Source organism: Haliotis cracherodii, unplaced genomic scaffold, assembly GCF_022045235.1.
Source record: "Haliotis cracherodii isolate W230 unplaced genomic scaffold, xgHalCrac1.p SCAF_10, whole genome shotgun sequence".
NCBI lineage: Eukaryota > Metazoa > Mollusca > Gastropoda > Lepetellida > Haliotidae > Haliotis > Haliotis cracherodii.
The window spans coordinates 30,720,374-30,730,045 of NW_027266265.1; positions in this window are offsets into that span (position 1 = coordinate 30,720,374).

Consider the following 9,672-nt stretch of genomic DNA (forward strand, 5'->3'; position numbering starts at 1 on the left):
AAATACTATTATCACTGTAATTTTGTATTTGATACTGATCTCTGCCATCATATTATATATTGCCATTGAATATTGTACTGGCACTCTTTTGTTTACTGTCATTGTAATTGCCGTGCAGTAATTTTATTGATTTTAAAACTTTTATACTGTTAATTGTAGACCATTCGTTGGTTTTACACTAGGTTCTTTTACGTATATATGGTTTCAATTTGGGAACCGACACGTAACTGTTGTTTTCATACCAAGCTTCATCACTCTCTTGACCATTTTGCTTTCTGAATAGATCTTTAAGTTTTAATACAGCATATGTGTTCATGTTGTAACACGTAAACATTAATATTGTTACAAACGTATATGATAAGTTTGGATGCAAAAGATTTTGCAAACTTAAGGATAGTAAATTTATTTTGACTGAAGATGAATACCTCAATGCTTTGAATCTTGTTTTAGTCATTACAATCTAGAAAAATATTTATTTTCTAAGCCTGGTATTTTTGGTCAGTATTGGTCAAATACAAATCGTAAATGGGCAACGTTTTGTACAATAAATGCCATTTCAACTTAAACCTTTAATCATTTTACTCTAAATATAAAATATTTTTGTAATAGTCAGTTGAATAGGATCCTGGTCATTTTTCCTTGCAGTCATAACACATGTGTAGCCAAATAGTATTTTTTTAAAACACGAAACGAGAGTATGTACTAAAGTAATGAGAGAAGAAGTCGTTCTCAGAGGAAGAGTAAAACGGTAACTGAATTAGTGTCGCCTGTGGAAACATGTCTATGCATAAAGGCTGCACACCCTGCCTACAATAGGTTCATTTAGAAATTCAATTCATGGCCAAGGGGTCATACAACCATGAAATTCTCTCGCCCACGACCAAGCATGCATCCAGTTTAATGAGTTGGGGATTGATTGAATAGATTATGAGTTGACGATTATCAGATGTTAGTTTGTTTTATTGTTCATGTTTTATGCATACACATATGATACTATTTAAATCTGCCAATAACATGCATTTCAAGAGAACTGTCGTCTATGGGAGTCATTCATGCAACTGTGTACAATTAGTTATGGTGGGTCTATCTAAATATCAAAATAATGAAAGGTTATTGAGCTTAATCAACGTAATGTGGCTGTACATTAGTGTGATAACAGAAAGAAACAAGTGCTTTGTTAAAACCCTAGAGGACGTATATGGTACTGACTCACCAAGAAACAAAATAAGGACAACACTGTGATTTGATTCGACCATTATTTAGACCGATGGATAGATACAGTATAATATAAAGTAGAGGGTATATATAGGACATATTAAATACAACATTTAGTATGGATGCAGGGGTTATGTTCCGGACATCTCATGTATAGAGATAAGTGTCAAAAAAAGGTACCAAAATCTTTTTACAAAACAGATAGCCTTACGGAATATAATAGGGGTGACTATTGGTCTGGAAATCACAATTGCTATAACTATTGATATTGAAAGAAACTATTGCGATAACTATTGATATTGCAAGGAACTATTGCGATAAATGACGATAGTATTTTAGTGTAACATTTTAAATGGATTTTAGTGTTCAATTAAACCTTGGAACTGAAGTTTCCTTTGAATGTGGTAACCATTACAAAAAATAAAAAGAGAAGTTTGAGATATGACTGATTTGCCTTTTCTTTACCCTAATAACTTAAGAAAAAGAAACTTCCACATTACCATGTGTAAATTACTACCACTCATGATCAAAAGAAAAACAAATTTGAACAGCATTGCATGTATTTTATTGATATGGTAAATACATTCGAAACTATCTATACTCCTAACTGAGATCGATACTATTGATCAGAAACTGATTAAACACTCGATTTATTGACTTTAAGTGCTTACCAATAGCAATATATAGATGTTTCGATTTATCGTGACACTCCTACTATATAACTATTCAATATGGCGCACATTGGTTGACAAATGGATTCAGAATTAAGATTGGTTGGTTTGTTGTTTAACGCCGCACTCAGCAATATTCCAGCTATATGACGGCGGTCTGTAAATAATCGAGTCTGGACCAGACAATCCAGTGATTAATATCATGAGCATCGATCCACGCTATTGTCATGACATGCATCAACCAAGTCAACGAGCCTGACCACCCGATCCCGTTAGTCGCCTTTTATGACAAGCATAGTCACCTTTTACGGCAAGCATGGGTTCCTGAAGCAGTGTCATTGTCCACATGTCTACGACTTCACGACATTACAACGCTTTATTTCGTCGACGATACATTATTTTAATGTCGTTAAAAGCCGTTAGCGTTCTTGATGTCACGTTGTACTGCTTCTATTTCTCACATTGAACTAAGGTGGGGAATCAAAACGCAGGTCTTCGGCGAGATGATCCAAACCGTTATTCTTTTTCGCGAATGCCTCGTATCATCACTATTTGATAGTCATTCATAAACCACAAGCTCACGATATCGTAGAACTCGTACAATCGATTTTTAGCTGAGATGTCTTAAGACGATAGTATGAATTTTGTCGCTTTTATTTACGAATCACAATCTCATAGTGAACCAGTGCATTCTTCCCCACCGGCGGCGACCGCCACAAACACACGCAAAGGCAAGTCAATTGTCAACCTTAGAAAACACGTATGTTTCAAGTCAAAATAGGGAATTGCATCGGACAACATTTTTGTCACTGACGCGTGAAATTTTGAACTGTCCTCCACATGTTTGACTCTAAACTTATTGTATTGTCTCTGAAGCTTATCGTATTGTAAGGACATGTTATATGTACATGTGCTTGCTAGTAGGCGCGATTTTGGCGTTAAATCATCACTAACCATTTTGTACGTGTAAAGAGTGTGCGAAGTACCCTCCTTACATTGGCGTATATTGGTGTAAAAATTGATTAGTATGCCTTTGTCTTCGTCAAGCATGCTAATATGATTAGCGATGAATGGCAAACTTAAATAGATGTCAAGATCAAAGTCGCTTTTATGTGAGTATATGCGGGACAGTATAGTATCGTTATCCCTGAATTGGTACGCCAGTTGAAATGTAACTAAGAACATCGATGCTCATGATGTCAGTCCTTGGCTTGATTATATATAGACCGCCGTCATATAGCTGGAATATTGCTGAGTCCGGCGTTAAACAACAAACAAACAAATATTTAAAAAACAATATCGCTGTTGTAGTACCTGTAACATTATATATTGTTTTTACTTTGTGTTCTTTGTATATACCACCATGTACTCTCTCCGACAATCTGATCTTCAGGCACTGAAATACTACTGTCGTTCCTTTACCTAAACCTGACTGAGATCAAACCGATCCCATTACTTACAGGCAGATATCCCTTACTAACTGTGTTAACATACGTGTATGGTTAATAATCGTCTATTTTTTTATTTGGAAACAAACAATCTCATTACTTACATTTAATGTGTTTTCCGCAAAAATCGAAGTACCATCAATCATACAGTAAGTTAAAAAACGTTTATTAAAGAGTCCATGATAAATAAACAACATGCTGTATCTATCTTTTTCGATTTCGAAAAGGCATATGATGCCACATAGAAGTGTGGCATTTTAGAAGATCTTCATGATTTTTGTTTAAGTGCCTCTATTTATTTCTCAGGGTTATTTTAAAGATGGAAAATTTCAAGTTCGAGTGGGTTCAACCCTGTCTGACATTTCAATGAGGATCAAGGTGTCCCGCAAGGCAGTATATTATCTGTCACGCTGTTTAGCATAACGATTAACATTTTGTATTGGGTTTTAAACGATTCAATTGATGGATAATTATTTGTGGACGATTTTTAAATTTCTTTTCATGGTATAAACTTGAATACGATTGAAAGGCAACTGCAATTGTGTTGAAATAAAATCAATAAATGGTCACTTGAAAATGGTTAAGTTTTCAAAAGCCATGACCAATTTGATTCAATTTTTTAAAATGTATTAGCCGCATAAGGACCCTGATTTAGTTTTGGATGGTGCTCCTGTCAAAGTGGTTAAAAAGTTTCATGGTAATATTTTTGACCAACACGTGACCTTTCTGCCACACATAAATAACATAAACACTAAAGGCCTGAAAGCAATGGATTTATTAAAAGTAGTTTCAAATTCAAAATGGGGAGGGGATCAGAAAACCCATATCCAACTGTACAGGGCGCTTATCCGCTCTAAACACGATTACGGCTCTATTGTCTTTGGTGGAGCATGTGCAAGAAATTTGAAAAATAATAATTCTATGCATCATCAGGGACTGAGGCTTTGCCTTGGCGCCTTTAGAATTTCTCCGATTCATAGACTGTATCTGGAGGCTGATGAACCATCGCTAAAACAACGTCAAATAAAGTTATGTTTTCATTTTCTAATGTTTTTATGTTTATTACTGTCACGGTTTTAATTGCAGGATAAGTGTTATTTTAATCCTGCTACATTTGTCACTAACTGTAAAGATGATAACTGTAGGAATGATGTAGCAAAAGTATTGCAAGTCCCCATGGTCCCTAGTATGACGCTGCGGTTGTTTTATCAGCACTGCTCCCATGATGCATGCTATATTACACTTGCATAGTCATAGCCATGGTACACGACATAGTCCGTACCACGAAATGCATATAAATACTTTACACTTTAGAGAGATAGATCGAACATTTGTTAGTTTAGATACAAGGATGAATTACCAGATCATTTTACAAGGTGAATCATTCCACTGACTACGTGTGGTTATCGGCAGATGGACTAAAACACCCATGGTGCCATCAGGTAAAAGTAATCGCGTCATTGTTTTGCACGCCGTCGTGATCTTGATGGATGTGTGCTAGTATTCGTGGCGAAACAGAAAACTGGTGATTTCCACAAAGAAAAAGTAGAAGGAGATATGTTCATAGACTGGTTGGAACATCAGCTATTGCCCATTTTTAACAACCTCAGTGTCATAGTCATGGATAACGCCAGTTAATACAACGTCCGAGAACCAGATACAGTCGCGCCAACCATGAGTAGTCTGAAGGTGACCATACAGGAATATATGACATTGTCGACTTCAGACCATCTGAAACAAAAGTTCGTGGAGAAAATTCGGCTGAATAAAAAAACCATAAAGTTCAAGACATATGTGCTGGCGGCACAACACGGTCACGTTGTTTAACCTACGCCAGTCAGACATTGTGTGCTCAACCCTGTTGAGCGTATCATGGATAACTGTACAGGATTCGTGGCAAGACACAACACAACATTCAAACTCACACATGTCAAAGCGAGGATCAATGCTGTATTTGCTGGCTATCAGCCTTGTTGAACCAGTTATCAAACCTGTGGATAATAGTACAGATTTATATACGTCATCGGCGGACATGGATGCTACCTCAAGAAATCGTCACAAATACTTCTTGATTCCAAAACCGCAACCTTCCAGTACACATCCCGTTTCATAGCTTTTAACTATTCCATCATTTATCCAAGCAAATATAATCTATCATATATATATCATATATTTGCACCTGTGAGAATGTACGGGCCGGTGTGAGGTTATCACCTCGGGACAGATGTTAGGTAATTACCTCAGGTTATAGGCCGTTTCATACATGAAGACAACACACGAATAGTTAATCATCATTATGACTGTAAAAGTACATTTTAAGGGTAACCACAGTTTCAGTTAGGATAGGATACAGCCACACCTAAACCTGGACATGATCATACCGATCCATCAAATTATCGTACAAATTTCATTGACAAGCTGTACTTACAAACTATAGAACGCATGATAAGTAAACGACTAGTTTGGTACTTAATTAGAAACCAATAATCTCATTATAATATACAATGTGGGTTCCGTAAAAACAGTAGTACTATCGATCATTTAGTATGTTTAGAATCATTTGTAAAAAATGTCATGAGAGAGAGAGAGAGAGAGATTCTTTATTTCCTCCAGATGTCATTCCGAAGATTACAATGAAAATATATTCAATTACGCGCAGTTAACACAATAAAAAAAGGCATAACATATTTACAATTCCACACAGTATATCAAATTCAGATACCTAAATGAAGACAGATATTCATTAAAAGATATATATCAAAAGATGCCTTAGTTTGTACAGATACGAGGCGAATTGTAGTATAATAGATTCCCAGGTGTGTTGATCAATATTGTGAGTAAATTTTGTTTCAGCCCCAAATAAGACTGATAACATATCCCTTTCGTCTTGCATTTCAAATCAACATATTTTTGAACGTCAAGTACGTGAGAGAAGAGAAAAACGCATTTCTTTCTGATATCATCGCTTCACAATGTAAAATAATGTGGCTGTCATAGTCGAAAGCATGCCTATTACAGAGCATGCACTCTTTCGAAAGTTTACTGCATGATAAGACTTTCCCACAAAGTTGTAAAGCAGGTCGATATTCCGGGTACAGAAAAGTTAATTGCCAAAGTCCATGGTATGTTAATTTCGTATGAATTCTCTTATAACGGGACATGCTTGCGTTATTTGATACATTTATGAGCCATGATTGTTCTTCGTATTTGCATATAGTTTCGTTAACACGATTTCTCCATTTCAATTTTGGAGGGAAAGTACCGTACGGAGTATATGTACGAAGGTAGGGACCCAGATTGTATTTATCAAGTGTTGATTTAAGTTCTCCACAGATTGTCTTTGAATTGACAGGGATTGGCAATGGACACGCAAAAAATATCTTTTGCAAAGTTATTACAGTTCAGATTGCGTAAACGACCAAGAAATAAAAGTTTGTATTTATCAATATATGCAAAAATTGTCCAAAGTACAAGTTTCGAAATAGTAGATTCTGAAGGAGATCGTGCAATGCGTGCAAAATATCTTTGCGCGCCTTCCAACAGAGCGGCATGTTGGCCCTTGATGTCATAGAGTAATTCACATCCATAAAGGCTGGTTTTGAGTCTTTACAATGACAGTTATACCCCTTATAGTCTTTACAATGACGGTTATACCCCTTGTGTTTTGCTTTGGTGATTATATGTTAGGCGCCACCTTGAGGCATATGTATGTACAATATCAAAGAATGTTTGTAAGCCTCTCGGTGATGCGCTAATAAGTGTAGTATCGTCGGCAAGCAAGACTGCAGGAATGTCCATACCATATGCACGAATGCCACTTTGTGCTTGTCTGAGGGCTGTAATGAGGTCATTTATAAAAACAAGAAAAGACCAAGCAGAGATTACTCTGCCTTGGCCAACACCTTGTTAAACCATATACATGTATCTCACCATATATGTTCACCTTGGTAGGAAATATAAGCATAACTATTTGTATAAAAATGATGTAGTAATTTCCATGTATTACCTCTAATGCCAAGTTTATGTAGTTTGTAAAATAATACATCGTGCCATATCCTATCAAATGCTTTTTCATCATCCAAGAAAGGATCTCTTTGTATGTAATACTGAATGCCTTCGATCAAAGTGAATACTGACATAATAGCTCCATGTTCTTTTCTAAAACCAAACTGTAGCATATCAGGAAAGCCTACATAGTTTGTCTTCTATTCGTTTGAGCAGTATTTTTTCAAAGAGCTTACAGAGACATGATGTGAGAGTAATACCTCTATAATTTCGAGGATCAGATTTTTCATTCTTCCCCTTATAAATTGGTATGGCATGGCCATACCAAGTCTATATCATAGGGTACATACTGTAGTTTCATCATATGATTAAAAAGTATACGTAAGGAATAAATAAGATGTTCTCCTGCATAGATAATATGTTCATTTGTAATCCTATCCGGACCTGGGATGTTTTCTAACAGTTTTATAAAAAGAGTGATAAACAAACAATATTCAGTGGGTTTTTTATTTCGAAAAAGTATATGACACTACATGAAAACACGGTATTTGAAACGATTTACATGATTTGGGATTGCAAGGTCGTTACCTCATTTTATATCCAACAGACAAACAATTTTTTAAGTCCGCTTGGACTTACCCCTGTCTGAAAGTATTCAATGATTCAAATGATGGATCACTTTCTGTGGATTTTTTAAAATATTTCAAGCCGTAGTAAATACATGAATGCTATTGAAAGGCAATTATATTCAAATAAAATCCATAAATGATCACCTGAAAATGGTTTTAAGTTTACTGAATCTAAAACAAACTGTATTCTTTTTTGTAGAAAAAAGGCCATATAAGGACCCCGATCAAACTCCCACACATTAATTACTTTAAGAAAAAACTAATTTCTGAAGGCACTTGATCTAAACTGAGGGCCAAAAGAAACGTTACCAACATTAACTGATTTGCCACTTTGAAACAAAGATGCCAACCTTACTGTGACGTCATCAGCTGCCAACAGCTTAGGACATCCGGTCAGCAGACAAACAGTGACCAGACGACTACGACAGTATGGTCTCCGGGCCTATCGCCCTTTCAAGGGCATGACCTTGACCCGTCAACATCGACGTACCAGATTGACGTGGTGCAGGCAAACTCAGCGATGGAAACAAAGGGAATGGCGGCGAGTGCTGTTTAGTGACGAGAACAGGTTCCAACCCAGCAAACCTGATGGACGGACGCGAGTTTTTCGACGACGTGGTGAACGTACGGCTCCTTGTGTCCAGGAGGTGGAACCTTACTGGGGCGGAGGTGTGATGGTCTGGGGCGGCATTTGCGGGGACGAGAAGACGGAACTTGTCAGCATCGAAGGCAATCTGACAGCACAACGCTACATTGACAATATCTCACGGCCAGTGGTTCTTCATTTCATCCAGCGTCAACAACGGACGGTGTTCCAACAAGATAACGCCACACCCCATAAAGCCCGTATTACTAGAGACTTCCTCAACGCCAACAACGTGACTGTCCTGCCGTGGCCAGCTCGATCACCAGATCTGTCACCCATAGAACATCTCTTGGACCAGCTGGGGCGTCGTCGTCGGAAACGTCAACACCCTCCCTTCACGAGACAAGCGTTGATCGTTGCCCTCCATGAGGAATTGAATCGGATACCTGCAGTCGATGTGAGGATGCTTGTCTACTCACGCTTGTCCGTACGCCCGCCCATCAAATTTCGTTTCCGGAGCATAACTCAGAAACTGTTTAATATTTTTTCATCAAACTTTGCAGGTCTGTCAAGTACATGCTGACTTGGTGCCTGGTTCCACCTCGGTTAAAAAGATTAGGGTTTGTTTAGATTTAATTATGTCATAAATTCTGCAACAGGGGCGGGGGATATAGCCACGTTAGTGGCAAACTCTTGTTTGTAATGTGTTTGTAAAATCTAAAACTGAATATGAATTGTGAATATTATTGTTTGTGTGTCATGAAAATTACGTTCAACCTTCTCTTCATATCGAGTGATTTTACCTGAGATGAGTTCCCCATGATGGAGACGTTTTCAAGTTAATACCTAATAATATATTATTTCATTAATTCTCTTGACTCTCTTACTGCAACATACGACTTAATTCGGTGATATTTGATTTAACTGTCCTGATAAATATGCAGTAACGTCATCGATTATTGTTTAATGTTAATAGCATAACTGATAAAAGTGGAAATATTTTCAGTAATTTGGAAACATAGCATTGAGTACCGCTATGAAAAGAAGTTTTCTGGAAAAGGCGTCATAGAAATATAACTGCTACGTTGAAACGTGCTTGTAGGATTCTTTATAATATT